Source organism: Mchenga conophoros, linkage group LG10 (genome assembly GCF_057382185.1).
Source record: "Mchenga conophoros isolate Kocher_MC1m ecotype Shallow Benthic linkage group LG10, M_conophoros_male_GT1.1, whole genome shotgun sequence".
In the NCBI taxonomy this organism is placed as follows: domain Eukaryota; kingdom Metazoa; phylum Chordata; class Actinopteri; order Cichliformes; family Cichlidae; genus Mchenga; species Mchenga conophoros.
In genome coordinates, this window is record NC_140535.1 from 34,144,936 (window position 1) to 34,171,138 (window position 26,203).

The 26,203-nt window shown below is 42.5% G+C and overlaps 1 protein-coding gene across 6 annotated transcripts in view; it reads left to right on the forward strand.

The window, feature by feature from the left end:
- The first annotated feature begins 11,046 nt into the window (after window positions 1-11,046).
- prr7 (proline rich 7 (synaptic)) overlaps window positions 11,047-26,203 on the forward strand; it is a 34,508-nt gene continuing 19,351 nt past the window's right edge. For 2 of the 6 annotated variants that reach the window (XM_085289885.1, XM_085289890.1), the window contains exons 1-2: window positions 11,047-11,162; window positions 13,005-13,385. The gene's annotated coding sequence lies outside the window, so the exon portion shown is untranslated. Of the gene's footprint in view, window positions 11,163-11,738; window positions 11,933-13,004; window positions 13,386-26,203 lie in introns of those variants that run through there. The other 4 variants (XM_085289889.1, XM_085289887.1, XM_085289888.1 and 1 more) reach the window with 4 other exon arrangements.

A 26,203-nucleotide genomic window follows, 5' to 3' on the forward strand; every position in this document is an offset into this window, starting at 1 on the left:
TCTGCAGCCTGTCAGACTTTAAATAATCCAACTGAGCTTCTGTTCTTTGCAGGTTAATGTCCAAACATGACTCCAAGTAAAAGAAAGGCCATCTCAGGACAGTGTGTGAAACAGAGACTTGATCGAGTTTGAGTTTATCTCTGTTTTGTTGCATAGGTGTTCCAGGAAAGTCCAGGCAGCCGAGAAAAAGTTCTGAAACTTGAGTTAGCAAGAGGTTATATTTAAAGATGATATACTAAAAAAACATGTAGCACTGCTATAACTCTGGATGTAAACTAGTCGCAGCGATATTTTTAAGGTTCTCAAATTCAGGTGAGTTCATGTTGAGGATCCTCAATGGCATCATCTGGCAGGAAGTAGACACCAAGATCTGACCAAACTTGAGCTCAGAGAACGTCTGTGACGTCCATCCACAATTCAATTCAATTCAATTCAATTCAATTCAATTTTATTGATATAGCGCCAAATCACAACAAAAGTCGCCTCAAGGCGCTTCATAGATACAGAGAAAAACCCAACAATCATATGACCCCCTATGAGCAAGCACTTTGGCGACAGTGGGAAGGAAAAACTCCCTTTTAACAGGAAGAAACCTCCAGCAGAACCAGGCTCAGGGAGGGGCGGGGCCATCTGCTGCGACCGGTTGGGGTGAGAGAAGGAAGACAGGATAAAGACATGCTGTGGAAGAGAGACAGAGGTTAATAACAGATATGATTCAATGCAGAGAGGTCTGTTAATACATAGTGAGTGAGAAAGGTGACTGGAAAGGAAAAACTCAATGCATCATGGGAATCCCCCGGCAGCCTACGTCTATTGCAGCATAACAAAGGGAGGATTCAGGGTCACCTGGTCCAGCCCTAACTATATGCTTTAGAAAAAAGGAAAGTTTTAAGCCTAATCTTAAAAGTAGAGATAGTGTCTGTCTCCCGAATCCACACCCCGAGGTTTATTATGTCACTGTGTGGTTTTGGATTGACTGCACTGAGAACACACTGATCCTTAGTTAATATAAAATGCCGTCATGTAGCGTCTTCCAGAAAAGTCACGGGATGGGACGCGTCCAGCACAAAGACTCCACTGTGTGTACAGTCAGTGTGTGTGTGTGTGTGTGTCACTTCTGGATCGGACGTCATACCGTCACACTTTCACCCCCGCACGCACACACTTGTCAGCGCTGTGTGTCACTGGATCAAACACAGTTTCTCCTGCAGACTCAGCGCAGCAACGTCAGCCCGAACCCACTCAGACCGACACTTTTGTCTTTTCTGTCGTTGTTGTCTTGCTTCCCTGTCCTGTGGGTCGGATCCCACGCTGGATCATCACTGTGCCATTGTTTATTTCCTACGTTTTCCTTCATGAGTCAGTAGGCTGGATGACTCGATCGGCTCAGATCCCGGGACAATTTTGGTGTCTGAGTGAAGCGTCTCTTTTTTATTTACACCTGTGACGCAGCACTGAAACATCCAAGCATCAGATTAACAGTTTTGCAGTGAGATTTGCACAGACGTTCATGATTCTGTAACTTTATAATGCACACTGGCTTAATGAGCACGAGCACTACACGAAATATTGAAAACATTTCATTTAGGTTCCTGAGCTCCATCTTTGAGGTCATCCAGTTCTACCTGGAGGGTCCTGTTCTGCTCATTACCACCTTTATATCATTATTCATGGACACTGGAGTCATTTTACTTCATAGTTATTCATAGTTCCAATTAACCATCACTTAAGTGCACAAACAAATATTAAAAAACTTAAAAGCTTGGCACTCTACAGGACAGTTCCACAACAGAAAACTTGGGAAACATGAAAAAACAAGAAAAGTTTGGCAGAGTTTCAGCATTTTTATTGATTCTGTATAAGCAGCTTTTATGTCCTTGTTCATGTTTAGTTAATATCAGACACACAGGTGACCAGAGGACCTCTGGGTGAAATCAGTCGCAAAGGGACGCTATGTGTGAGAAAGTATTAGAGCAGGTGGCATGTTTCAGTTCCCCTCTGACGTGCAGAGATAAGCAGTAGGTTGTAAAGAAGAAGAGAAAAGCAGGAACAGACTGAGGAACTGCTCCTCGGATCCACTTGGTGCTTGCTGTGGCTGCATGTAGTGTGATTGCCCAATGCGCATTGGTAACAAAGCTTTGATGAGAGGATACTTCAGCCTCATCTGACGCTCCTTCTCCAGGTGCGACATTAAAGGATCGGTGAGGTCGAGAATTGAACCTCAGCATATGCCAAAAACCTCCTTGCTGTGGTCACATGTAGTTCGTGTCAAAATTTTAACTTGTCTGCATCACAAGCATTCACTTTCAAAATAAAAGCTGTGCCTTACCGCTGCAGCAACACTTAAACAAGTGCAGCTTTAAACTTTGAAAGCAAACGGTCTCCGTTTCCTGTTTGTACTTTTGTACGTTTGACTTCTACTTGCTGAGCAGTCTTCAACTGTTTGCAGACAAGTTGGCACCAGCCATGCAAACAATGGGTAACAGCAGCAACCTGCTAGCAAGCAAAGCACCTGCAAAGAAGTTTGTAGTGAAGCCTCTTTGGAAATAAGTTCATGCTATCAGGAACCTCCAGCAACTGCTCACCAACCGGGTGCAGACTTTTTTTTTCCAGGGTGTCGCTCATCAGTGTGACTGATAATAATGCTTCACAATGTCCGAGATGGCCACGTTGCCAAGACGCTACTAACTGAGGAAACCTGTTTAAACAAGGACGACTTTGGCGATGCTTTTAGATCTCAGTTAAGTTTGTATGAATTTTGTAGCATCACCAGATTAGAAATAGCAGTCCATTTTATTTTTCATACAAACCATAAACCATAATTCGGCGCTCTTTTTCTCAGCATATCGTACACGAGAGTGAAAAACTGAGTGTTTACAGTATTTTGAAGCTTTCTGGTCATGTTTAATGTAAAAATCCACCACATCGACAGCACACACACACGAAGGGAAACACAAAGTATAAGTGAATAACTGTTAGTGTGTCAGGGGAAACCACCGTGGACGTGATTAGGGTGACTCAAACTGTTTGTAATTGCTTTCCTGCTCCCTCATATAAAACCCACTCCTCTCCCTCCCTCTCTGACACTCAGCGGCTCAGTGTGGGTGGAAACCACGTCAGCTGTAAAACCACTGAAGGAGTTTCCACTCAGAGCGTCTATCCACCCGCTGGGAGCTGCAGAAACAGCCCGGTCCATTTATAGACCGTCAGCGGGGCTAAAAACAAACTGTTACTACATCGTTTCTCCTCTCAGCCGGAGGGAAACGACCACCGGCTCAAACCAAATCACACACCAGCAGTAATAATCAGCGTATTGTAGAGGTGACTGTGACATCGATGATGTTGGTGTTTACCTTTAAGCTCTTTGAAGGGAAACCCTTTATTCAATATCTGTGATTAATGGTTTAAATTTTTCTATTCAGCAAACCAAAGATAAAAGCTGTGTGCAAACCCCAAAGCTGCAATGAAATGAGCCTCACAGCAGGTTCTTACATCATCACGACCTCCGTTTTCATTCATCGTTTCTGATAAAAACGCCACATTTGGGTTCAAACATGCTTGATAAAGAACGATGTGCTTGAAATTTATTAAGAATAAACCAAAAACCCACTGAGATGTTTGGGAAATCAACCCGAGAGGCAGCAGACGGCGCCCGCTTCGGCGATCTGGTGCTCCAACACAGTTTACCGCAGAAACGTTGTACAAAGTAAAAACAGTTCACCAAGATTTCTGACTAAATTCATTAAATCTATTTTCAGGCCATAGTTTACATTTTATGGTGATAGTTTGAGATGTTCCTGGCTCTCACACTGAGAGATTATTTATTCTGTAACAAATCAGATTTTCTTCTCTGTGATTTGCCAAAACAGCCGGTGATTAGGAACGGCTCACAGCTTGAGCCTGGTTCAGTCAGGGCTCTGTGTGCGGCAGGCGGAGGTGAGGATCCAAACGCAGGACTCGTGAAGCCAAATGTCAACAGAAAACCACAGCGTTATTGCTGACAACGAACAAAACATGAATAGAACAATGAATACTGAGAACCGGAAACACACAGGCAGAATCTGAGGTTACGACGCGACCAGAGATGGGCAGTAACTTTGGGATTTGAAGATACATTTTTAAAGAGCTCCTCAGTCCAACCCAGTCTTTGCTCTCTTCTTTTTCTCCTCCATAAAGGCCACATTATTCTGGAAGTCCCAAGACGAACAGAATCAACCTTTTGGGATTTACTTACCTGGATGAGCATCAAGACATTTAATCTGTTTGTAGGCGTATTCTGCCTTCAGATGATGAACATATGACTCGTAGGCAGAGATGGGCAGTAATGCGTTACTGTATTCTGATTACTTTTTTCAAGTAACGAGTAAAGTAAGGGGTTAGATTAGGTAATTAGATTACCGTTACTTTCCCGTAGGAACACTGCGTTACTGCGTTACTAAAACCGTGATTTTTTTGCGAGAGTGTCTCACGACAGTGACGTAAGCGAGTGCGCCGTTAGTGACGACAGCTGTGTGCAGATCAACAGTGGATCACATATCGAGTGCGGGAGAGAGTATGAGCGTGCAGCGTTTAAAGCGTGGAAGTACTGACCTTACTTTGAGTTTGATTCCATAAAAAGTGACAAAAACATTAGCGCCCGCTGTGCGTGGGAAGAAAACTTCTTTTTACAGCGAAAAAACCCCTAAACTTCCAACAAGCACCGAGTAGCTACGACGTGATGGGAAACTCACAGAGAAACTCGCGGATTCTTCCACTGACCGCAGCACACCTGCACCAGGGTAACCCTCCGCCTGCCCCACTCCTGCTATACAGGTGAAAATAGAGCAACAGGACCGCTGAGTCTTTGACTTTATTTATTTTCTGCTGTGTTTTACTTGCATCTATTTGAAAGACTGAGTGTAAACACACACAAAAAAAATTATGTGCTGGAATGTGCAGAAAATAAGTTTAAATGTTAAACCACTATCCCCAGCAAGCTGCCTCAAAGCCTCATGGGAACGCAGGAGAGCTTCTGGGCTGCAAGCATCCAAGAGAGAAACAAGGCTGATTATCTTTTAGTCGCGGCATTAATGAAATCACCTCCAGGGGATCTTCAAAACTGACATTTCATAAGGAAACTTTTACCAAACTCACATAACAGACGTTATTAATTCAGTGACTCGAGCTTTAATATGCACGACTTTCACGCTCACGAGTTCCTCCAGTGAAGGTCGACTACTTTAATGAAAACTGCAGAAGTGAAGGAAGCTGAGCAGCTAAAATAATCGTTTACACCTGCTCCTAGACAAAAACGTACGTTTTGCAAATGCAGCGCAGATTTGGTTCTAACTGAAATAAGTCAGTGTTCATGTCCTTTAGTTTTCCTCACAGAGAAGCTGATTTATGAAGCCTTGTGCTGATGGCCTGGCGCCCATTTCAAAGCGATGACCAGATATCAAGAGATGAATCTCAATGGAAACCTCGATGTGTGTTAAAGAAGAACGTGTTTTCTCCAAAGACAGAGTAAAACGAGCTTTTGTTAAAGGCTTCTAACAGAGAACTGGAAGGAGAGTTGTGCCCCTGAAACATTTCTGTTTCCCAGCAGGCGAGCCTCTTAATTCCTTGATCCAGAGCAATCAGATTTACTTGCTGAGAAAATAGGAAAGACCAAGCAGCAGTTTGGCTCCAACCAGCATTTTTATTGCTTTCAAGAAAAGAAACAGAGAATAAAAAGCCATGAGAGCAGTAGTGTGGTGTGTTAACCTCTGAAAGCCTACAAAAAATATAAAAACTTACAACAGGAAGAGCGGGCTGTTAATACACTAAAGACTAATTACTGAACAAAGACCAGGAGGGAGAAGAGCTGACAGTAACACAGGGGAGAAAAATCAGGGACTAAAAACAAACAACTTACTTTCATAGTAAAAAGAGGAAATAACGTAAAGGCCAAAACGAAACACACACAGAAGAAGACACGACTGCATTAAACATGATGTTGAGCCCGAGCAAGGGACAGTCAGGGACATGAACTCTAAACAAAGCTAGAGTGATGACAAAGGAAACACTGGAATCAAAGCCATGATGCTAGCAGTCAGGTTACAGGAGAAGAACAACAGGTGGACGAGCCCATTGGTCTTTTTATTTATCAGGCGCTCTTTGTTATCACTTTTCTCAGGATTCATCCAAAGAGTTGATTTTCTTTCCACTCCATCTGACTTCCAATGGAGGGGGGTGATTTTCGCTACCCAGTGACTAAAGACCAGCGGTCTCCAACTCCAAGCCTCGTGTCTGGTGTCCTGCAGGTTTTAGATGTGTCTTTGATCCAACACAGCTGATTTGAATGTATAAATGACCTCCTCAACATGTCTTGAAGTTCTCCAGAGGCCTAGTAATAAACTAATCATTTGATTCAGGTGTGATGGGTGAGATCTAAAACCTGCAGGACACCGGCCCTCGAGGCCTGGAGTTGCACACCCCTGCTAAAGACCAATATATTCTCCCAGAAAGCTCCCAGAGCTATTACTCAAGGCCAGTTTTTAAAAATGATCAGAAACTCTGGGTCCTTGGAAGCAAAATGCAAAGAAATGAGGAGCAGCTCACAACTTTACTACATTAAGAAATACAAACCACAGGACACAACAAAATATGGACGGGACAAACTGCAGTACAATGGAGCAGCAGATTGTTCATTAGTCCAAGACTGACTCTCTAATTACGGTCTCACACGGTTCAGTTTGACTTGTGTAGGTGATGAAATCCACGTGTTGATACCCAAACAGAAAGTGTTGTTTGTCATAATGAGGATTTGCATAATGAAACCTTAGTGTTTGCAACAGATCCTCCACACATTACCCAACCCAAAGCTTTAAGAGGAACCACCAGCTTACACAGTCCTATAAAATACTTTGTAACCAGAACTGTAAACTAACTAAATCTAATAAAACTATAAAAATTTTGCATATTCAGTGGTGAGATTGTATCATGTCTCTATCCAAACTTTCAGTTGGCCAATTGTATATGATCATGGGAGGCTTGATTTAGTTCTGCCAGTGGATTAGTGCCTGGTTAATCATTAGTGTTGTCATGGTGCTCATTGGACAGCTCATTCAACTGAGAAACCTCAGCTGAAGAGTTACATACCATGCAAAAGTCTGGGTCCAGGAAACCTCTACAGCAGGAATGTCAAACTCATTTCACATCCGGAGCCGGACCATTAAAAATCCCCTTTCTCTCAGTGTAAGCTTACCTGCACATTCAATCCCTACGATATTCCTATTCAAGAAAAAGAAACACAATGTCAACAGCACGTCTCAATTTTAGCACATGATAAAGAAATGCTGCTGTAGTAAATGAAAAAAGTCTGTCAGCACGACCTTTTGGGCTTAAATTATAAAAAATAAACATGTAAAATTACAGAAGAAGTCCTAAACTGTCCTTTTATTATACAGGAGAAAGTTTTTGTTAATTCCCCAAAAAATCTACACAAATACTATTGTAGTTAGTAAAAAACAAATATGTAATTGTTTATTTATTACTCCGGTATACTATGAGGGAGGTCGCCGTCAGTAGGACAAAATGTCTTGCAAATGTGTAGAAGAGCAGAACAGTCATGAAGTTTAAGAAGAAGGCGACTTCACTTCTTCCGTTCTAAAATGTTTTAGAGCTGTTGAAGCCTCTTGGCTGAGAGGTGAACCGTCTTCAACAAAACTGAAGTCCAGTTGCTTTCTTTTAAAGCTCCTAAGACTGCGTGACCTGGATGAGCCTACACAAACATGTGGAGATGTTTTACCTTTGTAAACGTGAGTTACAGCTAAAGGGGAGAGACCGAAACATGGAAGTGTCTAAACAAGCGGCGTTAAAAGTGTTGAGGGTCCAAGAACAGCGCCCTGTGGAACACCATGTTTTAAGCAGTATAGTCAGCAAATAACCACATGGAAGTGAAGTACGTAAAAAACTGCAGTTCCTTTAATATCCACTAGAGGCTGGCTTCAGAAGTGACTGAGTCTCTGTGAAAATGTCCAACTTTAAAGCATTAATACGTTCTTACAGCAACACTTTTTAACTACTGAGTGAGGTGAACTTTTTCATGACTCGCCTGGATACCTGAGCACGGCTGCTTGGACTGACTGCTGCGCCAACCCAAGCAGGTGTAGCATCTGCTAGGCCTTTTGTGCTATTGGAGCATTTTTAATTGGCTATCTGACCAATAACACAGCCTGCTGTTTGGTAAAGACCATCACTGCTTGGTGATTAAAACTCCAGTATGTTCTCTGAGTTTCAGAAAGAAGAGGCCGTTACAGATCAGCTGCCAAACATGTAGCTGACGTGCCATATAGTTGAAAATACCTCATAAACAGACAGGTCTGAGCTTAACTCTAAACAGGTCACTGGTTTCTTGGTGGATATTAACAGGTTTCTATGACAGCCTTTTTTAGTTCCTTTGTGTCTCAGAGTGTGGCCTCCAGGCTCTTTGCCCACTGGAGCGACAGGTCGTTGAACTACATGCCATCAGGCCTCGGTTCGGTTTAGAAACAGAAAAAATGACAACAATAGCAATAAAAAAACCTCCTACTACTCCGAGTGCTGATGGCAGGAAACAAAAGCAAACTGAAATGTGCTGGAAAACGCACTCCTACGCACACGCAGACTGTCTTACAGATACGTGTGTTTGTAAGAAAACAGTGAAACAAAGCACGCTGATCGTCTCCTGCTAACAGCAGCTGGAAAAGACGCGCGACACCTCTGCAAAGACTTTAACTGGATCAGAGATGCTCTGTTCCCAGAAAAGACTGAGGATTTCTGCTATGAGAGGGTCAGTGTGTGTGTGTGTGTGTGTGTGTGTGTGTGAGAGAGATGAACAGCTTGATCTTTATGATGAAGGAAGCGATGAAGACAACAGGCTCAGTGTTCATCTGAAAAGCCTCTTGAAGGGACCAGCTGGAGGAAAGTTACTCATCAAAGGCTGTGTTTTTATCTGTGTGTGTGTGTGTGTGTGTGTGTGTGTGTGTGTGTGTGTGTGTGTGTGTGTGTGTGTCACGCCTGCAGATTGGTGCTGATTGTAGGACTCTTGATTCTGATTGGATGATTTGTACTTTTATGAACCAATCAGCTGCTATGTGTTTCAGCTCCACTTTGACAGGAAGTAATAGAAAGAAATGAAGCAACAAGCAAGTCTAAAATAATCGACTAATCAGTGACACGGTTGATTAAATGCTAACAAGATGGTTTCAAATTTGCAAGATATTGTGCTGAAACCTCACATTAAAATTTTTAAGTAACACTATTGTTGTTTATCACCTTTGACCTGCTTATGGAAATGAGTGCAACCAGCAAAGGAGCAGTCACTGAATCCAGTCTCAGAGCAGATGATTCCCTCTTTTCCTGGTTTCCTAGAGAGTCTAAACTCATCCAGGAGTTCAGGGAAAACACAACAGACGGAGCCATCGAGCGATGTTTCAACTAATACATCCACAAAGAACGAAGGACTGGAAACATACGGGGACAAAACAATCAGGGATATAAAACTCCAGCCGCAGGACCATGACAATCATCAACGCTGCAGAAGTGAGACTAGACAAAAAAATACATGGTAAAGGCAGGACATCTAAACAGGAGCAAAAACCGATATGAGGGGCCGTTTGGGCTGCACAAAGCCTCAAATATCTGAGCACGTGGAAGCAGGAACGTAGGAGCTGTGCATTTCTTCTGGTGTTTACACGTTTCAAAGATCAATCACCAGGACCTCAAAGACGCTTCTTTTTCCTTTCTTCTGCAACAGAAGGTCTGTGATGGGTTTGAAGGTTTCTTGAAAGTCACTGCCTTTAACTTGTTGTGCAACTCTCCTCATCTTTAATCCACCTCCATCCTTACCTTCGCACATAAAGGACTTCTCAGCACCTCCTTTGGAAAGTCTACGTGAGGAAACTTTACTCACTGCAACCCAAAATAAAAAGAAGCTAAACTCAAATCATTAAGAGGAAAACCAGACGTAAGCAGGCTTTTTTATTGCCTATAACCCAGAAATCAGTCTCTGTACAGAATACTGAAAGGTATTTGCAGGGGAGAGGAGGTTTGATGAAGGACGTGTAGTCAGGAGGCACAGGTGGAGGGAAACGATGGAGGGAGGACGAATCTTTAATTTGATTCAATTTGACTGCAGTGGGCCCGATAAGACCTCTGCTCACATCTGTGGTGGGAAGCAGTGGAGATTCTAGAGTCTTCAGGGACCCTGGGCAAAAGTGAACAGGGGGCCCCTCCCTGCAGTGGATGCTGGGTGCACATCTAGTAGGATCAATTAAAAGTGGAAGTTTGAACTGATCATGTGGAGAGGGGGCCCCTTACCCTTCACGTTGCTGCTGGTGCCAGAAAGTAATGATTCTGACAAAATGTAATAAAGGAATGTTCAAGACACTTTCTGATAACATAAAATTAAAAAATGTTGTAGAGTTGAAATTGTATCGTAATAGTTCCAATCTAGAGAATTAAACGGACGTCCCTGGAGTCTAGCACGTAATAAAATACACACCGCACATAATTTACATAATTTACACCAACACACCTCCTTTATTCATAACAGATCTCCAAAGCGATTTGTTTCTCCTCCTGGGATCAGCCCTGCCTTTCATCTCTGGTGGGGACGAAATTTATAACAGAGGAAAAAGAAAGGCATGAAATTTCACTAAAATCCAACAAAGGCAGCAATGTAGCGAGACTGAAAAGACTGCTATGAATAATTATTTGGGCCTCTTGGTGCAGCAGTTGGGTATATCCCCTCTCTGACATCACATAGGTGCAATGATAGAAAACAAACTGTGTAAAGCTGGGTATTTAGAGCAGTGTAAGGCCTGGCCTTTAGCTCACAGGGATTACTTGTGCACAAACTAACCTCGGTATTAGAAACTTTGCCCATATTTAACATGAACAGCCACCACTGGAACAGGAGATGCATGACAGGAAATAAGGAAAGCTCGTTGTTCAGCAGGAAAACTAGCACAAAACACTTTCTCAGAAGCTGGAAATTTGTAACTAGAGATGCAGCATGCTATATGTGATTTGAATCTAGTGTAATGAAGAAGTTTGAAAGTCAAATGAGCTGCAGGTAGTCTGAGCTCAGCCCCTGAAATCTGACCACTGATGCAGAGCCTTTTATATATGGACTCGGACGGCACACTGATGCCTTACAGGTAAGTTTACCACTAATGACAGTGTAAATATTTAATGTTCAGGAGGTGCAGGTGTGTTAAACAGTCACCTGATACGAACTCACTGGTTTGTAGCATCGTGTTAAATATTAAAAGCAGGAAACCACAACTGAGTTAATGTAAGTTACTGCTCAGCTCACAGGAGACTGCTTTGAAAATGCAAGCCTCAGAAACACTGGGGACTACATTTCCCATAACACGTTACTTTGAAACAGCCTTGTTTGTAGTAAATCAGACTTTATGCTACCTTGATGTAATGACAAAGCTTATCAGGTACACCTTGTGTAGCTGAGTTACAGCTAGCTGGCTAACTGTCTCCGTGTTCACTGTTGCTACAGAAGTTATGTTAGCCATACAACTGTACTTACATGACTTACTGATGGCTAAAATAAAAACTGTTTGATTATCCATCAGTTTGACATTATAAATAAATGTTGGATCATGTTATCTGGTGAGTTATTTTTTGGCAAGCTAGCCAGTTAACATTTCACTTAGGTATGAGTTTGCTAGCAATAATATTAGCAAGGAAGCTATGGTTAGCTTGCTAGTTATACGCTGCAGAGAGGGTTAGTTTGTGATGTAACCTTTCAAATTAGATCATTAGCTAAGTTAGCATCAGCCCCTAATAGTTAGGACGGATTAGCTGACCTTATTACCTCTTGCTAAGTGACGTAGCTAACAAATGAGAAAGGGCAATGGCGTTAGCTACCACTGGCTAGAATAAACAAGATGAAATGGCTGGCAATGCACAGGTAGGACACCTGACGTCTTATTTTAATTCATCTTTTATTCAAAGCCTGTGGTTCATCATGCACTGTGTGCTAGAGCCTCGGCATAGGATTTTTCAGACTAATACCGATATTTGGTGATTTAGCTATCCGATATATCAGCCGATATTTTTTCTTTCATACACATGAAACATGAACAGATTTCCTTAACATTTGTTATGTGCCGTTATTTACGACTTCTCGCTCAGATAACATGATAGTGCAGTTTAAAAGAAATTTAGTTTCAATGTCAAAATAAGTTGTAGATCACGCTCAGCCTGACTCAATTCAGTTTAAATTTAGTTTTACTAATATGTGGGGATAGGTTAATTAAAAAATGTAAATTGCCCATAGGTGTGCATGCGGGACTGAATGTGAGTGTGAATGGTTGTCTGTCTCTGTGTGTTGGCCCTGCCACAGACTGGCGACCTGTCCAGGGTGTACCCCGCCTCTCACCCTATGACAGCTGGGTTAGGCTCCAGCACCCCGCGACCCTGAAAAGGATAAGCAGAAGAGAATGGATGGATGGATGGATGGATGATATAGCAACAGCAACAGCAGTCTCCTCGAGTCGCTGTATAATATTTCTCTCATAAGCCAGCATGAGAGAAATATGCTTTCTTTCTCAGACTCTGCTCAGATCAGCTGGTTTTCATATTTGGGGCAGCAAACACCTGTTATTTGTCCACCTGGTGGACAAACTATGCAACAACAACCCTCGCACTGGTTGAAGGGTGTTTCTCTTTCACATGTTTAGTTTTAATATAGTTATCAGCTATTATATCAGCAGATATATGTTGCATATATCTGCTGATATATCAGTCTGGCTCCGTGGCATGCTGTGAGGAACTTGAACTTATTTTAAGCAGCTTGTGTTTTATTTGCTTCCACTCCTCCAGCTGGATCTCAGGTGCAGTGAGGAAGACTTCCTCAGAAATCCCCACAGCAGTAAAATCCACCCAGTTTAAACTGTCTGACATGGAAACATCTCTCATCGCTTTACGCCTCTCTGCCTTCCTTCCTTCCTTCCTTTCCTCCTTCTGTCTTCCTTTGCCAGTTCGTGCGTCCTTGGAAAAACCCGGCAGCTTGATTTGTATTCTCATCATTCAGACAGACAGACAGACTGCTGGGCCGAGAGTCACGAAACACTCCTGCTGCTGCTCCGCTGATGGAGAGGAGGGGAGGGACTGAGTGAAGGAGAGACAGAGGGAGAGAGAGGAAGAGGGAGGAGCCAGGCTGTCAAGGTGAAAACCTCTTTTTTTTATCAGCCTGACGTCCAAAACACGACGCGCAGCGCTGCCGGGAGGAGGCAGAGGAGAGAGGAGCTCCCATCTTTACCGAGGAGAAACTGTGTTTACCTTTTTGGTTTTTAAATTGTGGACTCTAAGTTGAATGGCTCAGTGAGCGGAGCCCGTCGGAACCAGCGCAGGAATTAAAGGTGAGTTTGTTTTTTTCGATAACGTGGAGTTGTTACCTGCGCTGTCACGTTATCCTGGCGTGTCTGTGCGCAGACACTCCCGTGTTTTTGGCATCGGTGCTCCTCGGAGCTGCTCTGCAAAGGTCCCTCCTGCTGCTGGGGAATTAAAGGAGAGACCTTTGGAGAGCAGCAGTGCGTCTGAGCGGTTGCGTAATGTGGAAACCGATCAGCGCGTTTTGGGGACGATTTCACAGACACGACTCCGCTTAACGCAGAGTCACTAAACACAAAACAAACACTTTCCCGCGCACTTTTAGCGCCAGCTGCGCGCTCTGAGCCTCTTTAGCGACACATGGTTGCACCTGGCGCACAGGTAGCTCTGAGTGTGGACTGCTTCGGATCAGCCGCAGCTCCACCTAACACGGCCTCGATGTCAGGGGTGACAGCTGGAACACATCTGGCCCACTGAACACTTTGGAGTGCGCAAAGTGAGTCATAAACGCCAAAAGTGGCCAAGAAGAAGCAGGTGCAGTTACTTACTGACACCTACACCTGCTGCCGTAAAACGTGTCCTCTGTTTGAGAGGAAGGTCCAATTTAGGGGCCCTAGAGGTCACGTGGGTGCAGTGATTTATAAGCAGATGAATAAACGATTGTGAAGATTTATTTGGCCAAACTTCAGGTGTGTTGTGACACCTGGGCTACATCCACAGAGCCCTTCCTGGTGCTGTAGCTGTGCTATAAATGACCCAGACTGACGTCAGATGTGTCCATTATCGGGGAATAAATTCCAGTGCAGAGAGCTGAAAGTGAAGCTTGAGCAGCGACTGATGGACGAACACTTGAATGAAGAAGAAGAATTAGATTTGTAAGTTGGTATGCATTTAGTTTCCCTCAGTTTATTGAGAAACAATAAAGCGTTGATCACAGGGCAGGAACCTTTCAGCAGCTGAGTGGACTCAGTGCTGATATTTACTGACCAGCTTTGTTGTAGTAGGACTGTCATGATAGACATGATATTATTACTGCACTGTTTAAATGACTTTCACTGACATTTCTCTTGGTCTCAACACCACAGACTGTATATAAATTTGGACTTTGCCACAGTTGTTGTGTTTATAACCAGAGGTAACAGGTGTGACTGAGACACCAGCTCTGCTCGCTCACAGTTTGAGGGGAGCAACGATCAGAAACAAACTCTGCTTTATTATTGGCTTTACTCTGAAGTTTAATTCAGTTCAGTTGAATTCATGTAGTGACAGATCAAATGAACAGTCAGTATCAGAGAGAAAACAATCAGGTGGTCCACTCTGAGGAAGCACTTGGAGACTCTGGGGAGGAAGAAGTCTTTTTTTAACAGGAAGAGGACAATAATAGAAGCAGGATCAGGGAGAGGCACCCATCGGGGGTGGAGTCAGGGAGACAGAAAAAAAAACACAAACTAAACAACCAGCACCCTGAGCCAATAGCAGCAGGGCTCCGGGTCACCTGATCCAGCCCGACCTAAAAGGAAAGCTTCAATCGTAGTGTGAACAGTAACGAGGGTGTCTCTGTCTGCTGAACCCAGACTGGGAGCTGCTTCCACACAGCGACCTGAAGCTGAAGGCTCTGCCTCCCATTCTACTTTTAGCAACCCCAGAAATCCAAAATAAACCAGAGAAAGCAGTGATCTGTTAGGGGGATAAGCTACTGTGAGGTCTTTAAGACAGACACGGGCTGCTTGTCCCAGACTTGTCAGGAGAAGGATTTAGAATTAAATTCAGGATTTAATTAAAGAGAAGCTAGTTAGGCCCCATCAGTACTCTGCTGCAGCATTTTGGATCAACTTGAGGCTTTTCAGGGAGCAGCCTGATAATTCTTTACAACAGCTCAGCCTAGAGGTATAAATGTTTGGACTCATTTTTACTCTGGATGTTTCTAAATTTGATGGTATTGAGATGAATTTGTTTGCATTATTGTAAGAGGCAACTTCTCATGTCTGGACTTGATTGCATTCACTGACTGCACAGAGTCATTCCTCCCAACAAGCTTCCTCTCTAACACGATAAAGTCTCGACCTTGTGTTGTTGTCCTTCTGCTGCCTCTGGATAAAATGAGCCGAATGGAAACTTGCACCTTTACTAATGTGTTTCACGTCGTTTTGAGCCAGGCCTTTTGAAGTACAAATGCATCGAGCTGACACTCATCGGTATGTGAAGTTTGCTTCATTATGGACACAAAACCGGTGAGACGGGATCAAAGCAGAGCTGAGGGGCTTCAAATCGGCGCTCATTTAAATCGGTTTCAACGTGCAGCTCCTCTGCACAACAAACAGCAAGAAGGCGTCGAACAGAATACGGCAGAGACCTTCTTATCCGACCGAGGAGCTCAGGAACCTGCTGCTGAGGCCGAGACGAGGGCAACATTAGGCCTGATTGGACACACCTGTGGAGCTGCAGAGACGTAAAGTACCCCATCGCCGTGTTTAGTATGTGACGTCGGATTGTTTTGTATTCAGTGAGCATGTGAAGCATCTGCAGGTGAAGCTGCTCTGCAGCCTCAGTCGTGACTCAGACCTTTATCCTCAGGCTGGTCCTTAGAAGTGACTCAGCTGGTTTATGGCCCCAAAAAACCAAAAACAGGCCTTTTTTGTTTCAGTGGACTTACTCTGCTCACACCTCAGTGCTTTTATTCTTGGGCTCTCCTAGAATAGCTTATTATGGTTGAAAGCTCAAAATAATCATCCCTCTGTCTGAAGCAAGCTGTTTTAGCTCCTCCCCCTTAAATACAACTTACTCGTAATTCGCTGTTCTTCATAAACAGAATGTTTTAAAAGGGGGTGGGGCTTCTGTACCTAAAGTGATCTTAGGGAAAGCCCCACTCTATGACATCATGCAGATCGAAGAGCAGGTCAGTGAGCAGTCTGTGCTTTTGGCTCGCAGGGATTACTTTATTTGAAATCAAGTTTCTGTATGACAGGAAATAAGGAAAAGCAGATAAGTGCCCTTTAACCCTGCTGAGATATTCAGATTTGATAGTGGTGATCTGTAGGGCATGAAACGGCAATAAACAGCTCTGTTTACTTGCTTACACAAATTGTAGGACAAATTTTAGGTAAAAAAAAAAAAAAAGTCAGAAAATGTCTCTAAAACAGGCATGAAGCAGAAAATGTTCACCTCATAGTCACGATTTCATTTGTCCTTTCAGCCACATTCTCTCAGTGACCTTTGAGAAATGAGAGTGCTGCAGACTTTTAAAGGACACCAGCAGGAAAAACCGCTCGTTTCCAGGAAAAAGGTCTTAAGATTTTATCCGACACCCTCAGCATGTGGATCCGGTGATCATGAGGGACTTTTGAGTGAAAAGTGACGACAGATGTGTTGCTTTGAGAGGAGACGGCGTGACCTGCTGAAGCAGAAACACTGAATCCTGACAGAGATCAACCCGAGCTGGAAATCTTAAAGCTGGAAATACATGCTGGGAGGAATTTTCCATCTTAACAGGATACCTGAAGGTTTTTTTTTCTTTTATTTGTAATCGCACATGATCACTTTCATTTCTAAAACTAGACCAGATATGATTTTGCCAAATTTAGATGTTGCTTTTAGAGCATTGTCACGAACTGGGCCGTACGGTCATGACAAAGAAAACCCCAGACATGGTTAGGAATGTATCCCAAGCTGCTTTATTCTTTTAAAGCAAGTGAAACAGAAAAGAAACCCTACTGTCAAAAACAAACAGTGATGTGTGTAATCAGTACCATCAGTAGTGTGTGTGAAACATGTAATAGTGTCAAAAGCAAAAACCTAACGCAGCCAGAGTCCAACCTAAAGGCTTTTTATATAGAGTCCCGGCTCACTGGCCCAGATGTTGCCAGTGTCACTGATTGTAAACGGGAACTCCGCCTCTCCAACGCCTGCAAACAAGACACACGTGAGCCAAAAGGAAGGCAGGGTGCAGTGGGTCGTCACAGCGTAGAAATGAACTTGTGAATGTTTCAGTCTTTCTGTGTTCATGTGTTGAATGCCTTCATGCATTTTATGACTCGAGGAATTAAGAGTTGCTTGCAACATACATTAGTGACAAGCAATAGCCAGATGTGCTGGTGACCTGTTTCTTCACATTGTTGGACGTTGGTCAGATTCAAAACCACACCAAATGTGGCAGATCTTTACTTTTGTCCTTGCTCCAGCTCTCCAACATGATTTTCACCTGGATAGGTTTTGTGCAGTTTTGGAAAATAGATGATGACAGGATACTTGCAGCCTTAGTTTTTCTCTTTCCGATTTTAAAAAATTGCTCAATGAGTTTGGTAATTTAAAGTCTGACCTGTTGGTGGCAGTGTTGTCTCACTGTTAAGATTTCCAAGGATTTTTCCTGTCTCTCTCCCTTCAGACCCATCCGGTTGCAGCAGATGGCTGCCCATCCCAGAGACTGGTTTTGCCAGAGGTTTCTTCCTGTTAACAGGGAGTTTTTCTTTCCCACTGTCACCAAGGGTTTGCTCACAGGGGACTGTCTAAATGTTCAGGTTGTTTCTGTGTAATTGAAAGGTCTTTACTTTACAATATAAAGCACTTTGAGGTGACTGTTGTGCTATATAAATGGTGAAAGATTGAATTAAAGACAGGCACAGTGATGCAGAAAGGTGTGCTTGCAGAGTGAAGTGATGATGGCAGCATTTGCAGATGCAGATCAGGATTGTTTTGTGTTGTTCATGTTGGGGGATGTGGTTTAAAATCTTTCCAGCTATGAAGTAGCTAAAGTGGTTTAAACTGATGTGGGATGCTCACATGCCTCAGCTGCAGTTTTCCAGGAAAGGTTTCCAGCTCCAGAAGCTAGAAAAACTCCTGGAAAGCCTTCAGCTGCTGAAATTGCCAACAAGAGCTTTTTTGGCTTTGACTATTCTCAAACAGACTGCTTGTAGTACAATTATGAGTTTGCACTTTTAAACCCTTATTGAAGTTTACATAGCTGGTTTTGATAGACGGCTAAGAATTTAGAGCAGCTTGTGACCTCTGAGGAAGTGCAAACCTTTAGTTACAGCATCCGTAGGTATTTCATAACTGTTTTTCATTAGTGTTTTGTCAGGGTAGGCAGTGAAATCTAAAAAAAGAGATATCAATTGAAACATACCTAATGCGATCTGCCTCTTTTTATCTCAAGCTGTAAAGCTTCTCTAATGCCCGTTTGAATATATTATTATACGACTGCCACAGTTTGCTATTGTCTCTGGAAGCAGAATTAATGGCGCTTGATTGCTGGGCCACTGATACCCGTATGAGGTAGGCATTCTCCAGGGAGTGTCCGTCTCCTTTTAACAATTGCTAGAGTTTGTCAATGTGAGAAGCTCGCAGCTGGTTGTTTGGACATGCACATTATGGATAAACCTGTGGTCTTTATGGGACATTAGCATGTTAGACAAGCTGCTGCTGGCTCTGAGCTCTGTCATCAAGTGTGCTTGGTGTACAAACAGAGCTAGTATTAGTGTCATTGTTCTGTTTTCTTACTCCCCAATTCAAGTGTATCATCCTACAGTGGCTAATGAAGGACAATCAACTATGGCCGCAGTTTATCTGTAGTGAATGTAGGCTGTTAGTCCACTGTTTACATCAGCCAGGTGTCAACTCCTGTTTGTTTTAGAGAAGGCTATCAAACTTCATGAAAGTCTGATACGAGTCGATAGGGTTGCCAACCGTCCCTTAAAATACGGAATCGTCCCGTATTTAGAAACAAAAGTACACGTCCCGTATTGAGCTAATAAGGGACGCACTTTGTCCCGTAATACAGTGAGAATCAAAAGTAGTCTATAAATGTTAATGGAATTAACGCTTTGTTTGAAAACATAATTCCCAGCCCCTCTCCTGCTTTGTGACCAATGAGCTGACAGCACACTTATGACAATTCGAGTATGACAATTCAGATTACCGCTTATCTCATTGGTCGAGGAAAGGTCGCTTACGGAGAAAATACCGGAAGACAACAGATGACCACAACAAGAAGCATGGCCAACAGGGGAACAAACGCTGACACTGCGGTGCAAGTCTCGGACGACAGTACACCTAAAGCTGGGCAGACACTGTGCGATTTTTTTTCAGTCACGTTATTCAGCTCCTGCTCAAACTGCATGATTGACTCGCAGGGGTTAGAAGTTGGTAGGTCACGATGCAGGTCTCACACTATACGGCCCGATGCTCTGATGCAACCTGAGTGCTCACACTGTGCCTCCATAACATGAAGGTTATAATAGAAAATCTGTCGCTCGCTCTCTCTGTCTTTCACTCACACAGACACACCACCATCAACTTTGCTAAATTGCTAATGAAAAACATGATCAGGCAGCTGTGATTGAGCAGCGATGTAGATCCAACTATTTTCACGGTTGTTGTGGTCGTGATAATTTTGTGATGCCACATCGAAAAGGCTCGGATGAGCTTTTCAAAGTTCTACAAGTTGTGCCTCCATCGCTTGTGTCCAGATCACACGCTGCACAGCCGCGCTGCTCCGTCTTTTTCACGGCGTTTACGTGTTTGCGCGCGAGCAGTGTGAGCGGCTCACGAGCGATTGATGATCGGGAGCTGGTCGTGAGGTGTTAATCACTTCTCGTTACCCCACGTATACTACACGATGCACGATGAAGATCACTCAAAAATCGGCTCAAAATGGGCCTAAAACCGCACAGTGTGAGCCCAGCGTTAGAGCAGCAATGTTTGTTCCCCTCAGAGAAAGGGAAGAATGGGAAAAGGAAAACACCTGGCTGGAAAACGTTAATATGGGCATGTGCAGTGAATATCAGCGCTATGTGGCCAGAAGTGTGATAATATAATTTATTTTGTGTAATAAACGACTGCAAGGATAGATGATTACAACAAATAGATGACTAATACATAAAAGTAATACATAGATGAATAATGATGATGAGTTATGATGCGTAATCATGGGAACAAGCGGGTTTTCAAACGGGAGCAGCTGATTAGCATTAGAAAAGCTGAAATAATACCTCAGCTGAAGCCAATTGTACTAAATGCACTAAATGTGCACTGTTACAAGAATATTTTTCTTTCTATTGTTTTCTATTATTTTAAGTTAAGCAGGACAGAGTTCTTTTAAAGAAAGATTTACTTATATTCTCAAAAGTTAAGCATGACAGGCTTCTGTTTAAGAAAGAGACCTGTTTTACTGTGTTAATGTTGTCATTTTGAGCTAAAACTAAATGGCTAAATGATCATTTGTTTCACATGTGTTCATATCACAAAGAATACACATCTACTTAAATCAAATTCAAGTCAAAGGGTTAAAAAAAATAATTTCACACACAAAAAAAGAGCTAGAAAATTCACCACACTGGGAAGGGTGAAGACAACTGGGTCGCCCGGCCCTGGCCACGAGGTGTCCCTTATTTATTTTTCAGGGAGTTGGCAACCCTACGAGTCGATGAGTCAGTGACACTCATGCCTGTTCACTGCTACTAGCCTCTGTTAGCTGCTGTTAGTCTCTGTTAGCTGCTGTTAGCCTCTGTTAGCTGCTGTTAGCCTCTGTTAGCCTCTGTTAGCTGCTACTAGCCTCTGTTAGCCTCTGTTAGCTGCTGTTAGTCTCTGTTAGCCTCTGTTAGCCTCTATTAGCTGCTGTTAGTATTAGTGCATTTTGTTTGACGTGGATCTAACATTGTTGTAGGTGGTGAATAAACTCTGATACAATGAGAGAATATAATCAATGTGTTTATCAGAGGGAAAGTGTGATTACTAAGACATGTGACTTTATGCCATGTGCCATTAGCTGATATAATGAATTAATAAATCTGCCCAAGGTCTTACACACAAATTGAGATTACTTTGTAAAATTATTTTATTTATGAGAAATAATAAATGTATCATTTTAAAAAATGTGGTTAAAACCACTGATATTTTTTTTGTTACTGTTATTCCTAAAATGTTTAATTTTCATGATATGACTTAAAGTTAGAGCTGGGGCTGATATACTGGCCAATAACAGCATCAGCATTTATAAGAGCTGTTTAATGGAAATGTAAAAAGTGCAGATATGAGCATCACCCTTCCACCATAGTTAGTGTTGATATTGTGTAGTTTATTAACTAGCAGCGCACTCTCCCACTTCCCTGTTAATATCGTATGTTTTGGAGCTAAAAGAGTAACTGACCTGAGCAGTCGGGCAAAGCGTAAACGAGAAATCCACAACTGGTTGAACCAATAAACTACTCAGAAATAACTACAAATAACAAGTGTTTTTATTTTCATGCGTCTGAGGAAAAAAAACAGACAATATAGTGAATATCTAAATCACCAAATATCGATATCAGTGTTTTAAATCAGATATCCATCAGGCTCTACTTAAATTGCACCACAGAAAGGCCGCGCATGTGCGGTTACCAAACCTCGACCGTGATGGAAAATGAAATATCTAATGACCTGCTTTCTTTTCCCTCGCTCTGTGAAGCACTTTGATTTGCTCGGCTTTGACGGTGCGCTCAAGTTGTCTCGTCGAGGTTGTAACAGCTTTGCAGATAAAAGCACAATTAGAACGTATTATCTGGAAACATCTCTTTAAAGAGGTGCTTTTACTACTGCCTCTCAGCTCCCGGAGATCAGCCTCATCTCAGATTGTGGTTCGAGTGAGAGCCATTAAAAGACAAAAGGAAGAGCAAATAAAAATAGAGCGAGTGTTATGTGTATTGTTGTAGGTGTAGAGGTGGAGGTCCAAGTGTGTATCGCTTCCCTTTGATGACTGTGTCGGACAGGCAGGAAGCGTGGGGAGTAAACAAAGCCTTCCTACCATATCAGCGCTCACAGCAGATTGAAATATCAGTGGCTGTGCGACCTCACCGAGCCCTCAGCTGATGAATCACCACTACTGAACAGTATTAAATTGCAACAGACACAAGGGTGTGACTCCCAAAGGTGCTGTAGGATGGAGGGAAAATACATGGCTTAAATGAAACGGTAATCTAGCACAAGTGTCCGATTCAGAGAAGAAAACACAGCCCTCAACCTTTAGCTCATTTAGATTTTTTTTCATGCAGCATGACAAAGTCAGAAATGTTTTATAATTGTAGGGAATGTTTTTCACTTTAGCTAGACTCATGAGGTAATCCCGACTGCTGAGTGTATTTCAAAGTGAGAGGAATTCACACAGGAGTCGTTCTGACTGGAGAGAAAGAAGAAGTCCCTGAGAATCGCTTTATGATAATTGCATAATTCTTTTCTGTTGTCTTTCTCAAGTACAACAACCACAAAAACACAACAATAAAACACGTTGAGCGACATAAGACATAATAAACATTTACAGTTGTTTAAAAAACGAAAGAAAAACAATCTGCAGGTCCTTGAATGTCCACACAAAAGTGAGTCAGGCCCCCTGGACTCTCCCAGAAAGTTGATTCTGGTCATTTGAGCAAACACTTATAGTTGATCAGGGAGGAAATGAGAAATGACAGGCTGGCTTTCTTAGATTGTGACATTTCCATCAGTAATGTGTAAACCAGCATAAATGGAACATATTTAAGGTTTGACTCGCTTCCTCCAGTGCAGCACAAATTGGGTGTTATCAGGATGCTACAACAGAGACACAGGGGAGCAGATCATCATATCAAAAAGACCCAGAGTAAATGTAGTTATCTCAGCCGGACATTTGTCAAAGCTGGGAAGGCGCCTAAAGAAAGCTCCAGGCGATCCCGGAGAGACGGGCAAACTGCTGCCTAAGCGAAAACCTCTCCTGATCCCTGTGTCAGGAGTATCAAACAGCTGACATGCATTTTTTTCACAACATTACATCAATCCCCCCACCCCGAGCTAAATATTGGTCTGCCCAAAGGTAGATGGCACAACATAGGAAAACCACCTTGTCAGGCCAGGACTCTGCAGTCTGTTTACACCTGCAGGCCAGCATGCACTGTATTAAAGATAAGGATGTAGACGTGCTGAACGGGGAGGAACGCTGGTTTGGGGGGCGAGTCAAGGAGGCCAGTTACATGAAAAGAGAAAGACCATCACTGAACTGAGCAGGGAGCCTCACCATCTTACAATGATGTGATTGCAGCCACTCCCCAACTCTCTGTGAATGCTACTCGTGGCCGCTGATCAATACTCACGGTCCATTGTTAGTCAGTGCTGCTGGTATATATTGTTTATAAGGTTGGGGAAAGCTGCAGTCAGCTGAGCTTAAACGTTACCCCTGCTGTAAATGCAACGACCTGAATGATTGAGCGTGCATCCAGACATAGACTCTCGTGTTAAAATGCTCAAATTTACTTTAACTTCTAACTACATGATGTCAAGAGTAAAACTACAACATTTCATAATATAATGGAAAGAATGTAAGTTACAGACTTATCCCAGAAATTTGAAATTAACTGTAGAAAATTGAAATGTATCCTGTTGTTAATGACTGCAGTGCACACGTGGAGACAACAGTTTACAGATGGCATCGATTTCTTTCTTTTAAAAACCTAAAGAAGTAACTTGCTCCTAAATTGCTGCCAAGTCTGTTTCACACAGTTGTAGCTGCTAGAACACAGATTAGCGAGGTGTTACCTGAGAGTCAAAGTTAAATGCACTTTGATCTCGCAACAAACAACGTGGACAAAGTGATTTCTCCTTTATTAGGCTATGGGGCAGTTTTAATGCTTTAAGGCGCAGCTGTTATGTTAAAAATAAAGAGCAGCACAGGATGGTAGATGGAGTGGTTCCTGTGTGGTGCTTTCTACTCAATTTGACCATTACTAGAAGTCTTTAAATTGGTAGACAGTTGGCCGAGTGAAAGCTGCCCTGATCTTGTGATCAAATCACCAGACAAACAACTTTCTACAGTTTTTGATTTTACTGGTATATTTTCCATTCTTTACACGCCACTCTCACCATTCCTCTGATAATGTAACTGATTGGAGTAGTTGATCAACTTTGTGTTGAAGTAGAGTGAAATGGGAGCTGATAACCACAGTCATGACGTCCCTTATATTTAACTGGGGTTTTAGGTTTTATTGAGCCAGCTAAAGCAATGAAGGCCTGGATTTGTTGAACTTCACTGACACTATAAGCCTATAAACTATAAACTCTTCTTTTAAAAAAACATTCCCAAAATGTTGCATGGTAATAATTTGAAAAGATTCTCAATGCAAGGTTTTGGAAACAATTTCAGATGTCTCATGCCCTTTTAAACCCTCTAATGTCTAAATTATTGGTGGTAACTCTAACTCTGAATGTTGGATAAAGATCAAATGGACCATTTTGGAAAAATCTACAAAGATAACTAAAAAACAAAACCACATTCTGATTGCATAGAGTCGTCAGAACTCCACTTTACAGGGATATTATTATAAATGAGAAGATCCTTCAAGAACTTTTTGATTCTTGAGCATCAGCTAACCCTGAAAATATCCAAGAAAACACTTTAAAACAAATATTCAATGACAATCGAACAAAGGTAACAAAAAGACGTATCAGGTCCTTCTTCTAGAATTAGAAACAGGAATCCGGTTGTTCAGTGATGACGTGACGAATCCTACTTCCGGGTCTAAAGTAGTCTGCGTTTAATATGGCTTTTGTGTTGTTAACATGTTTAATGTTTTGTATTTTCTTCTATTTGATCTCAAAAAGCTCCTAAAACAGTCAGTGATCACTGTTGACCTCCCTCGGCTTTTATTACCGCTAATCATTTATTTAAGCTCAGTTTTTAAAACCTTAGGATGTAACTACAGCCCAGCCCATGCAGCAGTATATGAATGACTAACCTCGTATTGTGGATGGATTATCTCAGTTGTTCTCCTGGCTGAAGTTTGGTCCTTTTACAGCATCCTGCCATGCGATTACATTTGTTCCTGACCACCGAGAACACTCACGTTAACTTTTATCGAGTGGGAAAAAAGTTAGCTTGTTTATATTATGCTAACATAGCTGTGTCGCTAGCGGTCACGTAGCACATCATTATATACCAGCTAGCCCAACTTCAGTAACCCTACAAACGTCACTGCTGTTTAGTTTTCTGTCTTCATTTATGCTGGAAGTGATAACAGAGCTGTACGTTTTAATTTGTTTCCAAAACCCCGCAGTCAGGACATGCTATATTGTATTTAGATAGAAGCTAGCGAGCTAACTTCCTGCTAACTTCTAACTCCGTTAAATGTCATAAATTCCGTTTTCATGGATGCCTGGATGTTAAACTTAATTGTTACACCTGGTAGAGCAGAACGCTGATCATTTTATTAAAGATGAAAGACTTTAGACAGTTTTTCAACTCTCAGTAATGCCATAGTGATCGTTTGATATATGGACCTGCAGCGGAGGTTAGACCCAGACACGGCTAGTGACGTCAGACTGAACAACCGGATTGGGAAGAGGTGGAGTAAGATGGGATGACAAGTACAAAAGAGAGAACTTGATTACTCGGAGACACAGAAACACGAGATGCAGAAAGAAAAGCCATTACCGATCTAAAACAGGAAGTGGGCAAAAGGAAGAAGATGCAACACGGATGTAGACAGAAGGGGACAAAGAAAGCAACAGAGATGACACTGAGCGTATATCGGGAAAAAAAACCCCACAAGAAACCAAAAAGTTGGTAAAAATCAAAACTTAGCAAATCCTCCACAAGAAGCGGGGACCATGAACCAGGAAGGGGAATAAAAAGGCAGTCTTAAAAAAGCACCAGTTACCAAAATAGCCGTGAACGACTTCATCCTACCCTCATTTCATAAAGACCCTTCGCCTTTTTGATGTAACACTACTGAAAAAATGTTTCCTTAACACAGTAAAACGTTTTACATTCCTACCATCTTGCCGTACTCTCCTAGCACCATCACACTTTTCAGTATAAATTTGTGTGTCAGCATGATTCTTGAGACAAAAGTTGTGC